Below are 12,925 nucleotides of genomic sequence, written 5' to 3' on the forward strand. Positions count from 1 at the left end.
ATTTGTACAAAGATTTTGGGGGTACAGGCGTACAGCTGTACCCCATGCACGAACACTACATCCGCCCCTGGGGAGCAGATCTACTAATACCTTGTGAGGCCAGTGTGTTAAGCTGCCTTAATCCACACCACCAAATCAATCTAAGGCCTCGTTTAGATGCTGAAAAAATTTCAACTCGATAAATAGTACCACTTTCGTCTTATTTGACAAATATTGTCTAATCGTGGACCAACTAGGCTCAAAAGATTCATCTCGTGATTTCCAACTAAACTGTGTAATTAGTTATTTTTTTTACCTACATTTAATACTCCATGCAAGTGGCTAAAAATTGATGTGATGGAAAGAGAGTGAAAAAACTTAGAATTTTGGTGGCATCTAAATAAGGCCTAAATGGAATTATGGAAGCGAAGGCGAATCTAAAGGCCCCTTTGGTACGGTTCATCCAAAATAGTTTCACCGGTGAAGCCAGAAAAACTGGTTTTTCCCGGCTTCTAGTTTATTTTAACCCCGGCTTAAAAATGGCTTCACGCTACAGTGCCTCGATTTGCGCAAAATAGATGATGCTGAAGCCGGTATATAAGCCGTGCCAAAAAGACTCTAAGTAAGACGGGGGCTGTGGGGGCGGCGGGAATACGGAACCAGTAACTAGGACCAAAAATAGAGAGCAGGGCCATATTTAGATTGCAAAAAATTACAATCCGATGAATAGTAGCGCTTTCGTCTTATTTGGTAAATATTGTCCAATCGTGGACCAACTAAGCTCAAAAAATTCATCTCATGATTTCCAATTAAACTGTGCAATTAGTTATTTTTTTTTAGAATTTAGAGGTGATCTAAACAAGGCCCAGACGCCGCAACTGCTACTCTGCTAGAGCCAAACTTTGATGGCAAGGACACGGATTGCGCAGCAGCAGCCCGGCCTCCGCAAGACCTTCGCCGCACTAGTTACCTCTGGAGCGCAGCGCGCTGCCTGGATGGATGTGACGTGACCCTCGGCCGTCTGGGTGCCGCCGCCCGCCCGCCGGTGCGAGCGTGACGTGTGCCCGTGTGGTGTGACGCGTCCCATGGCGTGGCGGTGGCGCTGAGCCGCCGCGTCCCGCGCGTTCGTGCAGGATACGAGATGGGCCTTAGATGTGTGGGCTAGGCCGGACGAGGTCAGGACCAAGAATGGTCTCCGGAGCCCGGAGGAGACGAATGGCAAGAAGGGATTTTTTTTATTAAAAAAATGACTGGTGAGAAGTAGGGCATGAGATTGTAGCTTGAGCATGTCTTATTTTTACACGTACTGGCAGCGTCCAATGTCCACTTTTTATAGTGTTCAACTTGCTAACTTGTATACCTATTTTTTCTCGAACGGATGCAGAGAACTGCGTGTCATTTCATCCAGAGAAAAAAAATTGTATACGTATTTTTACATAGGAACATTTGTCTCGATATGATCCATATTTTTGTAATCATTTTTTCTTGCAAGATTTAGGGAGATGTCCTAGACTAGTTTTCTTTTTATATGTGGGTCGAGACCTATATTGATTTTCTTAGTTGTAGACTCATCGTTTTCATTTTCATTATGTGCCCTGTGGGATCTTCACCGCTAACCTCTTCAAGATCAATCACCTCATTAGAGCACCTCCCCTTCCGTAATAACCATTTGCAAGAAACACTTGATCCTGAGTATGTAGTCCTGTCCAGCAAATTGGTTATCCTTGATCTTGGGGAGAATGGGCTAATGGCAAATTAGCAGTATCCCAAATTCTGTTGAGCAGCTCAAGAGGCTGGAGGAGCTTGTGAGTTGCTGCTATATTACAGCATGTTTGGATTTCTGCCATCGGCTCTAAGCAATTGCACAAATCTCAAAACTATCACCCTCCGGATTCTAGGTTTTTGGAAACCCAAAGCTGTGCAGCCCTACGGTAATGTATCATCGTAGTTCAGTAGATGCAGCTCTGGTCTCCATTATCTCAACAGAACAATATACAGACAAGCTCATCTTCGATTGATTTGTCAAGTTCAAATTTTGTTAGCCATGTTCAGTCGTGCCCTCTGCTTGAAAACAAGGGAGAAATAAAAGGAAAACAGATCAATAGACTGGTCCCTGTAAGCGTAGAACAATATGTACTGTATTGAAATACAGTAAAGTGTTATGTACAATTAAATGTACTGCATCCACAGTATCGACTTCGAATCATCTGTGCAACGCAGTAATTGTGACAACAAAATGAGGGATACAACTCAGCTGAATTCTTTTTATACAAGGCTTACATCACAAGCATTTCAAGATTCAAACTTCATTATTGGAGCAGAAATTGGGAGCGCACACACACTTTTTTTTTAATGTAAGGGAGCGTACACACACGTGGATCAACCAATCACTTTGACACCACCACAGTGGTTGCGATCGCGATATTGACCTCTTGGGTGCAGTTGCAATGTAGGTTGGGATGTGTTTGCACATGTAAATCGTGGTGGGAATCTGTGGCTTTCTTTCTCCCCGAAAGCTGATCAGGACGTGTGTTGTGTGCCCAGCGAAGGGCAACAGCAACACGGGCCATGGCAATGGCATGCGTTCTGGCAGAGCTGAGCTTTAGGGAGGGCAACATTTCCAAAGCTGGACCACTTCTCAACAAATTTTGTGGACGGTGAAAGTTCAGATACTGCAGAGAGAATCCAAATACGACGTCAAGAACACGATATACACACCTGCGTTTCAGCGAGTGTGTTTCTACACGTCAGAAAAGGTGAAAGCCTCGGATCATCCAAAAGTTCAACAGTATCGTTGGACCAACCTGCTTCCTTTTATCTTCCATGATCCATGAACAAAGCGTGGCTAAAGTTTAGGTTTGCTGGAGCTGAAAGCATTGTGAGCTCTGTGATGTGCTGGTCCTCTATTTAGCAGGGCGCTGGTAAGGCCCAGCACGCTTGACAATCTGATTCCTTGGATGTTCCATACTTCCATGGAAGATACCATGCAGCCACTCCACTCTTCATGGAACAAGAACAACAGAACAACCAGATCATGGCCAATACGATCGCTTGGTCTTGCTCTCCTGCCATTGCTCTCCCTACTCTCTCCCACCAGCTGTGTGTGCATAGAGCAGGACAAGATCTCCCTCCTCAAGTTTGTCCAGGGGCTCTCGCAAGACTCTGGCCTCAGCACTTCTTGGAGGAACGGCACAAACTGCTGCACATGGAAGGGTATCACCTGCGACGCCGATGGCGCTGTCACAGAGATCTCACTGGCTTCCATGGGCCTTGAGGGGCGTATCTCGCCGTCGCTTGGCAACATCACCAGTCTGCTGAGCCTCAACCTGTCGTGCAACTCACTCTCCGGTGGTCTCCTGGCGGAACTATTGTGGTCTAGAAGCATGGTTGTCTTTGACGTCAGCTTCAACAACCTAAATGGTGACCTCCACAAGCTGCCATCTACGACTGGACAGCCTATGCAGGTAATCAACATCTCAAGCAACCAGTTTACAGGAGAAATTCCATCCATCACATTGGAGAGTATGGAGAATCTCGTTGCTCTCAACGTGAGCAATAACAGCTTCACCGGAGAAATTCCCAGCACCATATGTGTCAAAAAGCCATTCTTTTCGGTGCTTGACCTGAGTTTTAATCAATTCAACGGAAGTATACCGGTGGATCTTGGTGACTGCTCTGTGCTAAAAGTGCTCAAGGCCGGTCACAACAAACTCGATGGGACTCTGCCAAATGAGCTCTACAACGCTACCTTTCTAGAGCACCTCTCTTTTCCAAACAACCGCTTGCAAGGAGCACTCAGTGCCGAGCATTTGGTCGACCTTGCAGAGAATGGACTCACAGGCGATATCCCGGATTCTATTGGGCAGCTCAAGAGACTAGAGGAGCTTCACTTAGAGTACAACAGCATGTCCGGAGAGCTGCCATCGACTCTAAGCAGATGCCTTTTTTTTTTTTTGATGGATGCGTTCCCCACCTGATTTATTTGATTATAATGGCTCTGAACGGCCTCTACAGATATTGCTTATAGAAACACCGAGGTGGTTACAATTTTCCTAAGCGATTAAAGCAGCCTATGGTCCAATGTTTCAGCCCTGGCCTGTTCTAGCCATTTCTAAGATATGGCACCATACGTCGGCGGCTTGCTTTTTCTTTCTTGGAAGTCTGAACCTCCATTGTTCTGCAGCAATCTTGCAATTTATTAGCACCTGATCAACAGAAGTGGATTCTTGTCTGAAGATTTTTCAATTCCTGGCCTTCCACAGGTGCCAGCAACCCAGCGCTATGAAGGTAGAGAACTCGTCAGTGGGTATGCCTCCAGTTGTTGAGATGGTATGTAAGGATTCGGTTGTGAGTTGCATCATTTCTGGTAGATGAAGCCTCTGCCAGAACAGAGTCGCAATGGGGCAGCCGTTGATTATGTGCGCCGGTGTTTCGTCGGCCTCGTTACATACCTCATAGGTTTTATCATCCAGTATTCTCTTGGTGTGTAGCACCGATCGTGCATGGATTTTTCCTTGAACTAGAAGCCACATGAAAAGCTGCACTCTAGGCGGTGCATGGTTGTCCCAGACGAACTTAGCCCTGGGGTCATCCGGTTGGCCCTTGGCTTTCAGTAGTTTATAAATAGCACCACTGTCCAGCCCTGAATCTCCCTTGCTGAATAAAGATGTCCGTTGGTCCGGTGTTTGCGACAGTGTGGTCGCCTGGACGATCTGTAGTAGGTGATGCAGGTCCAAGCATGCCCTTTGAGACAGGCGCGGTACCAGAGTCAATTGCAGGCCGATGTGTAACATCTAGGATACCGTAGCCTCCTTGAACGTACAATGACTGAAGAGTGCCGGGTAGGTGTCAGCAAGGGCCTCATCTCCACTCCAAACATCAGACCAAAAGGAGCAGTTGTTTCCATCTCCGAGGGCAACCGTTGTGATAGCTTGATACAGAGGTAGAATTTATCGAAGCACCTGCCAGTGGTCACCATGAATATCGCCACTGAGCGTTGCAATTGAGGCCCGTCCCTAGACCCATTGTGCCCATGGAGAAAATTCGGGGTGATGAAGCTTATGGATGAGTTTGAGCAGCAGGCATATGTTCTGTGTGCCCATGTCCTTGATCCCCAGATCACCTAGATCTCTTGGCTTGCACACATTGATCCATGCAACGAGGCAGTTTGCTGGTTTGGATTTTCCTGTTTTGTCTGCACTCCACAGAAAGGCACGTCTTCTCCTGTCAAGTTGATCAATCACTGATGGAGGCAACTGCAGTGAGCTCATGAAGTAGACCAGTTGAGAATCCAGAACCGAGTTAACCATCATAGCTCTACCCATAGGGTTCAGTAAGGTTGCTTGCCATGTACTAAGATATCTATCAGTCTTCTGGATATAAGGCGTGTATGCTGACAGTGGGAGCTTGTGCACCGACAGTGGCAGCCCCAGATAAGGCTGTGGGAAGGATTCTTGCCTGCAACCCGGAACCTGAACGCATTCCTGGGTTATATTGTCAGTCATATGAATTGGCACCAACGTGCTCTTGCAATAATTTATATGTAAGCCAGAGAAAGATGCAAAATCATCAAGAATGTTCTTCAGTGCAGCCACCCCAGTGGTGTTGCCTTGAAGGACGATTAACGTGTCATCCGCATATTGGATCACTGCACATGGTAAGCCATCTTCCGATGGGTGTTTGATCTCAGAGCATCTAGCAATCATACCCTGAAGAGTCTCTGCAACCAGCAAGAACAGGTAAGGCGAAATAGGATCACTCTGACGAAGACCTCTCTTGCATGTGATCCAAGGCCCCGGACATCCATTGACTAGCACTGCGGATTTCGAGGAGGTTAGGAGAGAGCTGATCCACTAATTCCATTTTTCTGGGAAGCCCCTCGCGGATAGGATACTGAACAAACCATCCTAGTTCACTGTGTCAAAGGCCTTGGCAAAGTCCAGTTTCAGAACTATTGCAGGTTTCTTTCTCTTGTGACACACTTGAACCAGTTCCAATGCATATACGAATGTATCTGAGATGGATCTTCCTTTGATGAAACCTGTCTGGTTGATGTTGATTAGCTTCGGAATCTCACCCTGCAGTCTCTTGGTTAGCACTTTTGAAAGAATTTTTAGGCTGCAGTTCTGTAAGCATATTGGCCTAAATGAGTCAACATCCACCGCTGCCGGCTTCTTTGGTATCAACACCATATGTGATCTGTTAATCAGATCCAGGCTGATCTGTCCCCCATGAAAAGCAGACATGAAGTTCATAACTTGCACCTTTACTGTCTCCCATGCTGCTCTGTAAAAGGCCGGGCCAAAACCATCAGGTCCCGGAGTATTGTTCAAGTTCATTGATAACAGAGCTAACTTTGTTTCTTGCTCAGTGAAGGGTGATGTTATCGATCTGCTTGGTGTGCTCCTGTCTACGTAGATATGCTGCAGATGCGAGGGCACCGAGTCACCAGTGACCCCGATAATGGACTTGAAGAAATCTGTCAGTGCTGTTGTCTTGCCATCATGACTGACGACCTCCTGACCATCAACCCTCACCATTTTGATATAGTTGCTCCGCAGGCGTTGGGTTGCATGTGCATGATGAAAGGCGGTGTTGGAGTCACATTCTTTGATTGCCCGTTGCTTACTTCGCTGCTTCCAGTAGGTTGCTTTGGCTTTGAGCTGTTCCTGCAAGGTTTCTTGAGCTTGTCTACGAGCCTAAAACTCATGTGTTGACAGAGCTCTCGTCTCTTCGAAGAAATCAAACAGCTGAATAATGAATTTACAGTTGTGAATTAGGTAATTGGGTGGCCTTATACACCTCGACCAAACCTTAGCCGCCGCACACGTCGACTTGATGCACGAGGCTAGATGCCCGACGACGTCTGCTCGTTCATGCGTCTGTTGCCAACCCGCTAGGACAGTCGAAAGAAAGGATTGATGTCGAAGCCAGGCACGTTCGAAACGGAAAAAGCCTAACTTAGGAAGGCTTGTGGAAAGCGACAGCAAGAGCGGAGTGTGATCCGAGGTCGGTTTAGGGAGGGAGGAAAGGCTAGTGAGTGGGAAGATCAAGTCGAGATCGTTGTTAGTGAAGACCTTGTCCAGCCGTGCTAGGATAGGGTGTGGTTGGCCGTTGGTCCAAGTGTAAAGCCAATTAGAAAGCTCAACTTCAGACAACTGAAGGTCTTGGATGGTTTCATTGAAAGCATTGGAGAGTGGCACACTAAACTGCCCATTGTTCTTGTCAGTGGTGCAGCGCATAAGATTGAAGTCCCCCAGTAGGATCCAGGGGCCCTGAATAAGAGTCTAGGTTCTGAAGTCGCGCATACCATGCAGGAACGGTATTGAGCCCGCGTGGTCCAATGGAACGTAAGTGTTGGTGACAGTGAAGTCAGGGTCTGAAGCATTACGGACGAAGACAGTGGTGAGAGTGTGAGGTCTGATGAAATGCTGATGATGTGATGGCTCCCTCTCGTGAGAGCTCTGGCGATGGTGACCCGGGAGGCGGCACCCCGCCACCTCCCCCTCGTCCTTCGCCTCCGCCTCTCACACCTCCACCTGCCCGTGCACCCTTTGGTGACCCTGGACCTCTGGTGCCACCCGCTCAGCGTCGGCCTGATGCCCTAGGGCCTGCCGCCCGCCCGCGACGCCTCATCGTGCCGCCTCCGCCAACCCGCTTCGACCTCCAAAACCATCTCCTCTCTGACTGCTTCGACACTGCGATCCCCGACCTCCTCGCTCCTTCTCTGGCTCCGGCACAGATTTGGGTAACTCCACCTTCCCGCGATCCCCGGTACAATGTCTTCTTCATCAGGAACTCGATGCACTATCTGTTAGCGCCTTGTCCGAGTCATCTTAGTGTGCGTTGCGTTAACGACGGTGTGTTCGAAGTTACGGTGTCAAATCAAAACATTGTGAACGTCCTCGTCGTTCGTGGTGTCCTACGGTTCTGCTCTATTAAGCTTCTCCTTCATCACTCCATGGCGGCGGCGACGAGCGCTTTCAATCGCCTGCCTCCATTCAAACCTCCACACCAGGCTATGGAAGATGCATTTATTGATGGACGTACGGAGCCACCCATCGGTGTAACGTCTGCTGAGCTTGGCAATGCAGCGACACAGCCTGGCTCCCACTCACCGGATTTTCAGTTAGGAAATGTTCCATCGTATCTTTTAACTATACCTCCCCTGCCTTTCCCTTCTCATCCCTCTCTGCTGCCTTGCAGGGGTGCGACGTGTGGTCGTGTCTCCACGTCTGTGGCAGGCGTGTACATCGCATCGTGCGCATGCGCCTTCAATTCGCAGCCCCCGCACACGTACCTCCAGGCAGCACTTACTACGCCGCCCGCGTCGGCCGTGGCTGCCAAAACCCTCAAACCCCTTGCTCCTGCCAAAGGTTGTTTTTCGCTTCCTCGCCTCTGATCACCGTGTGCGGGACTACCAGGACCCAGTCCGCTGCCGTCGCTGCTGGCTTTCCGGCCACCGGAGCCACGAGTGCAGGATGTCGCTCCACCGTGTGTTCTGCGCTGCTGCGCGCCGTTTGTCGCCGGCCATCCGCAACCTTGCCTCCTCGCGCTCTGCGCATGCTCACCGCGCCCGGCCTAATAACGCGCCTCCTGCGCCGCAACCTCCTCCCTCGCCGCCTTCCTCAGGGCAGGAGGACGACCTGCCGCTCACCACTGCTTTTCATCCTACCAACATGGTGGCGTCCACCTCTGCGGGGCCGCTCTTTGTGGAGGTGCTGAGCTCGCAGTCCCTCCTTGCTCTTGCGCGGGAGTCTTGTCCGCCCATGCCGCAGTGCATTGACAAGTTCGTGGCCCATGGCGTGCCGGGCAATGAGGCCACGCCCGCGTCACCGACTGCTCACGCTCAGGCCTTGCCACCACGCATGGGCCTGCCGCCAGCGTCGCTGACCTCCGACGGGGAGCGGCATGCTACGCTGCCATGCAACGGCCTCATCAGTCGGGGCGTCGACGTTCCCCAGAGCTCCGGCGACGAGTACGAGAGCGGCGAGCTAGACAGCTCCGGCTCTGATGGCGACTCCTGGATGCTGGGTCGTCCTCGCCATGCCGATGCCTAGGTGTCACCTGGCCGCGATGAGCTTACTGAGCGGCTACTGTTTGCCTTCATCGAGCCCTCCGTCCCCATGATGGAGGTAAGTGATTTCATTCGCTCTGCCCTATGCTCGTCCGCGCCGCTGCTACCAGTTGATCTCATCCCATCCTCTCAGGGCGCGATGATCCTTCGTTGCGGATCGGTCGGGGACCGTGACTACCTGCACCTCCGTGGCCCCATCAATGGCGAGGGGGAACTATGTTCCTTCAAAAACCAGAGGAAACCTCCAATCGCTTCTTCCGTATCCCGACATGGCTAGCCTTTGTGGCCGTGGTCGACTTCCCCAATGAACATTGGTACAAAACCAAGATTCATGAGTGTTTCTGGGGATTCAGCAATGTGGCTGAGATTGATCCCGAGTGCTTGTCCCAGAACAACTATGCATCACTCCGTCTTCTCCTCGAGGTCAATGACCGCCTGGAACTCCCTTATGAATTGCGCATCTCCGCTCCGAAGGGAGTTGGCTGACCCGGGTGCGTGGCCAAAATCCTGTCGATCCGTGTTTGGCCAAGGGAGTACCAGCTTGACAGCCAGGGTAACTTGGCGCGCTTTTTGGCCCTCCTGCTCCTCCTCCTCATGGTCCCAGCCTTGGGCCCTTGGGTCCTGTCAGCCGCGAGCAGCAGGCGCGCCCTCCGCCACACTACTATAGCCAGGTGTACCCGCCGCTCCCGCCTAGCCACGACTAGGGGTACAACCGGCAGTATGCTTTTGATCCTCTAGGTGGCCAGCAGCTGGCCGCGACGCCCTCTGCCCAAGTCATCCTTGGGCTTGCTTTCTCCTTCGCGCGTATGCTCTCCTCGCTTTCGTCGCCAAGCTCGCCGACGCCTTTGCCGCCGCCTTCTGCCTCTCCCGTGGCCACCACTTCAAGCCCTGCGAGCCCGGCTAGCATCGCTGCTCCTCCGCCGTCGCTCGCCTCACCTCCTGTCAGTAGGCTGCCTCCGCCACCGGGCATCATCACTTATCGTTGCCGCCCACGCACTGCTGCCGCTGCTACTGCTGGCGATGCAGCTGCCGGTACCCCCGTCCCGTGGAGGGCCAGCTCGCGCCTTGCCACCAAGGCACCGGCCAACTTCGTGGACATGACCACACAGGCGGTCCAACGCAAAGCACTCCTCAACTCCCTGTCGGGGTGCTCTAAGACGCTGAAGAAACACGTCAACAAGCGAAACATCTTGGCGCAGAACATGCTGCCTCTGGGGGTGGCGGAGCTGCGCAAGCTCGTGTCCACTGCCAACCTCGGATGCAAGAACGCCGGCAGGCTCGGTGTGGTGACTGATGCTGCCATATGATCTACTACTGCAACAGTCACTTCGGCCCCAATGCTCGTTGGGTCCTAAAAATGGTGGTGCATCTATCTTAGTTTACTTCTTCTTTACCTTGTCGCTGTCTACCTTGCCTTCGGCTTGTTGGGAGCTTTTCGAACCTTGTTGGTGCTGTAATGTTCGGTAATGAATCAGAACTCTCGCTGCTTTTACATCGTTTTGTGGAACGTTCGTGGCTTAGGTGACTCGGACAAGTGTGGTGTTGTGCGTGATGTTTTCACTGATGCTAAACCTTCCATAATTTGCCTACAAGAAACCAAACTCGACACCATAAACTTGTACAAAGCCAAAGCCTTCCTACCCATCAATTTCTCCTCTTCCTATGTGTTTGCGCCGGCTGACGGCACAAGGGGGGAATTCTAACGGCCTGGGATCCCGCCCTCTTCACTCTGAAACTAAGCAGATGCTCCAATCTCAGAACTATCATTCTCCGGTTCAACAGTTTTCATGGAGATCTAAACAATGTCAACTTCACCTTACCCAACCTAAAAATTCTAGATTTTATGCAAAACAAGTTCGCTGGTACAGTTCCTGAGAGCCTATACTTCTGCAGCAATCTCATTGCGCTTAGACTGTCTTCCAACAACTTCCGTGGCCAATTTTCGCCAAGAATAGGCAACCTCAAGTCCCTCAGGTTCCTGTCCCTTACAAACAACTCCTTCACAAATATCACAAATGCCCTTCAGGTCCTCAAGAGTTCTTGGAACCTTACAACTCTGCTGATTGGTACCAATTTCAAAGGCGAGGCCATGCCAGAAGATGAAACAATCGATGGCTATCAAAATCTTCAGGTTCTTTCCTTGGCTGATTGCTCACTGTCAGGAAAAATACCTCACTGGCTCTCAAAGCTCCAAAATTTGAAGGAGCTATTTTTGTACAGCAACCAACTCACTGGATCAATACCTGCCTGGATCAGCAGCTTAAATCTCTTGTTCGTTATAGATGTATCCAATAACAGCCTTGTAGGGGAGATCCCAAAAGCACTGATGAAGCTACCGATGCTAGAATCTGAGAATATTGTAGATGGTTCAAACCAAGTATTTCCGTTGCCTGTTTACATGGCTGCATCTCTTGAATACCACAAGGCCAATTACTGCCCTAAACTGCTGAATCTAGGCAACAATGAGTTCACTGGGGAGATTCCACTGGAGATTGGTCGTCTGAAAGGGCTCACGGAGCTCAACTTGAGTTTCAACAACTTACACGGGGAGGTTCCGCAATCATTCAGCAACCTCACAAACCTGCAGGTGCTGGACTTGTCCAACAATCACCTGACAGGTGAAATCCCTGGGGCATTGGAGAACCTTCACTTCCTTTCCTACTTCAACATTTCTAACAATGACATAGACGGCCCTATTCCGACAGGAGGCCAGTTTTGCACGTTTCCGAATTCTAGCTTCGCTGGGAACCCAAGGATGTGTGGCCCTATGTTCATTCAGCAATGTAGTGCTTCAGTAGAGGCAGGTCCTGCGCCCATTCACTCCACGGGACTGTGTGGTGAAGACATCGTCTTTGCTGTGGCCTTTGCTGTTTTCCTTGGAGTATGCTATATGATCAGATGGTACTATCCAGATATTTTGGGTAAGGAAAAGTGCTTCTGCAATGTGTCCTGGCTTGGAGAATGAAGATAAGCAATGGATGTAACTGAAGCTCCCAGCAAACAACTGCAGCTTTGTAACCGTAGAGAAGCATGTCCTGAATTTGTGATCTCCAGTGTTTTCCCTTGAGCAAGTCTGGGTCAGTCATCCCGAACCATTCCTCCACTGCAGGATAAACACCTGACATTAGTTGGCTTCTCCAAATTCTGATATTATTACTGGAAGCAAATTCAAGGATGGAACGTTTATAGTCAGTAAACAGACCAATATGTAGTCACTCCATTCCAAATTGTAAGTCGTTCTGGTTTTCTAGACATGCTATGTATCTAAGATATAAGATATCTAGGTGTATTATAACAAATGTACCTAGGAAAGCCGGAACGACTTACAATTTGGAACGGAGGGAGTATTTTTTTTTCTTCAAAGCACTGTAAATATTTCCTTAAAAAAAGCATGGTAAATATTTGCCATGTTTCTCATCTTATGAGCCGTACTATTTCAGCGAACAAACAGTCAAATCAACGAACAGTACTTTCAGCCATGACTTTTCAGCAAAGTGAACATGGCCAAGTTTACTGTGATGTCACATCTGTGAACATGTATCTTAAAAAAAAAAACATCTGTGAACACGCGAGGTGAATAAAAATAGATGGCTATTAGTAGCTTAGAGTCCAAACTATAAGATCCTAATTTGTAACGGCATGCGATAACCATCAGGCGTTAAGTGGTACTAGTGTCTAGTGTGCCACTTAATCAGCCGTTCCAGACGATCCCTGCAAGCACTGCGGGAAGAAAGGCCATTGGGCCCGTGACTGCCGCAAGAAAAAGAGGGAGGAGCAGGCCCATGTGGCCCAAGAGGAGGAGGCCACACTCATGATGGCCATCGCCTCGTTCCCCTCCGATGCGCCGTCACCAGTTTCGCCGCCGACGTC

The 12,925-nt window shown here is 49.8% G+C and overlaps 1 pseudogene; it reads left to right on the plus strand.

Annotated features, from left to right (window-relative positions):
• The first annotated feature begins 2,951 nt into the window (after positions 1–2,951).
• On the plus strand, positions 2,952–11,980 carry LOC136462707 (receptor-like protein 3; annotated as a pseudogene).
• The last annotated feature ends 945 nt before the right edge of the window (positions 11,981–12,925 follow it).

Source organism: Miscanthus floridulus, chromosome 7 (assembly GCF_019320115.1).
Source record: "Miscanthus floridulus cultivar M001 chromosome 7, ASM1932011v1, whole genome shotgun sequence".
NCBI lineage: Eukaryota > Viridiplantae > Streptophyta > Magnoliopsida > Poales > Poaceae > Miscanthus > Miscanthus floridulus.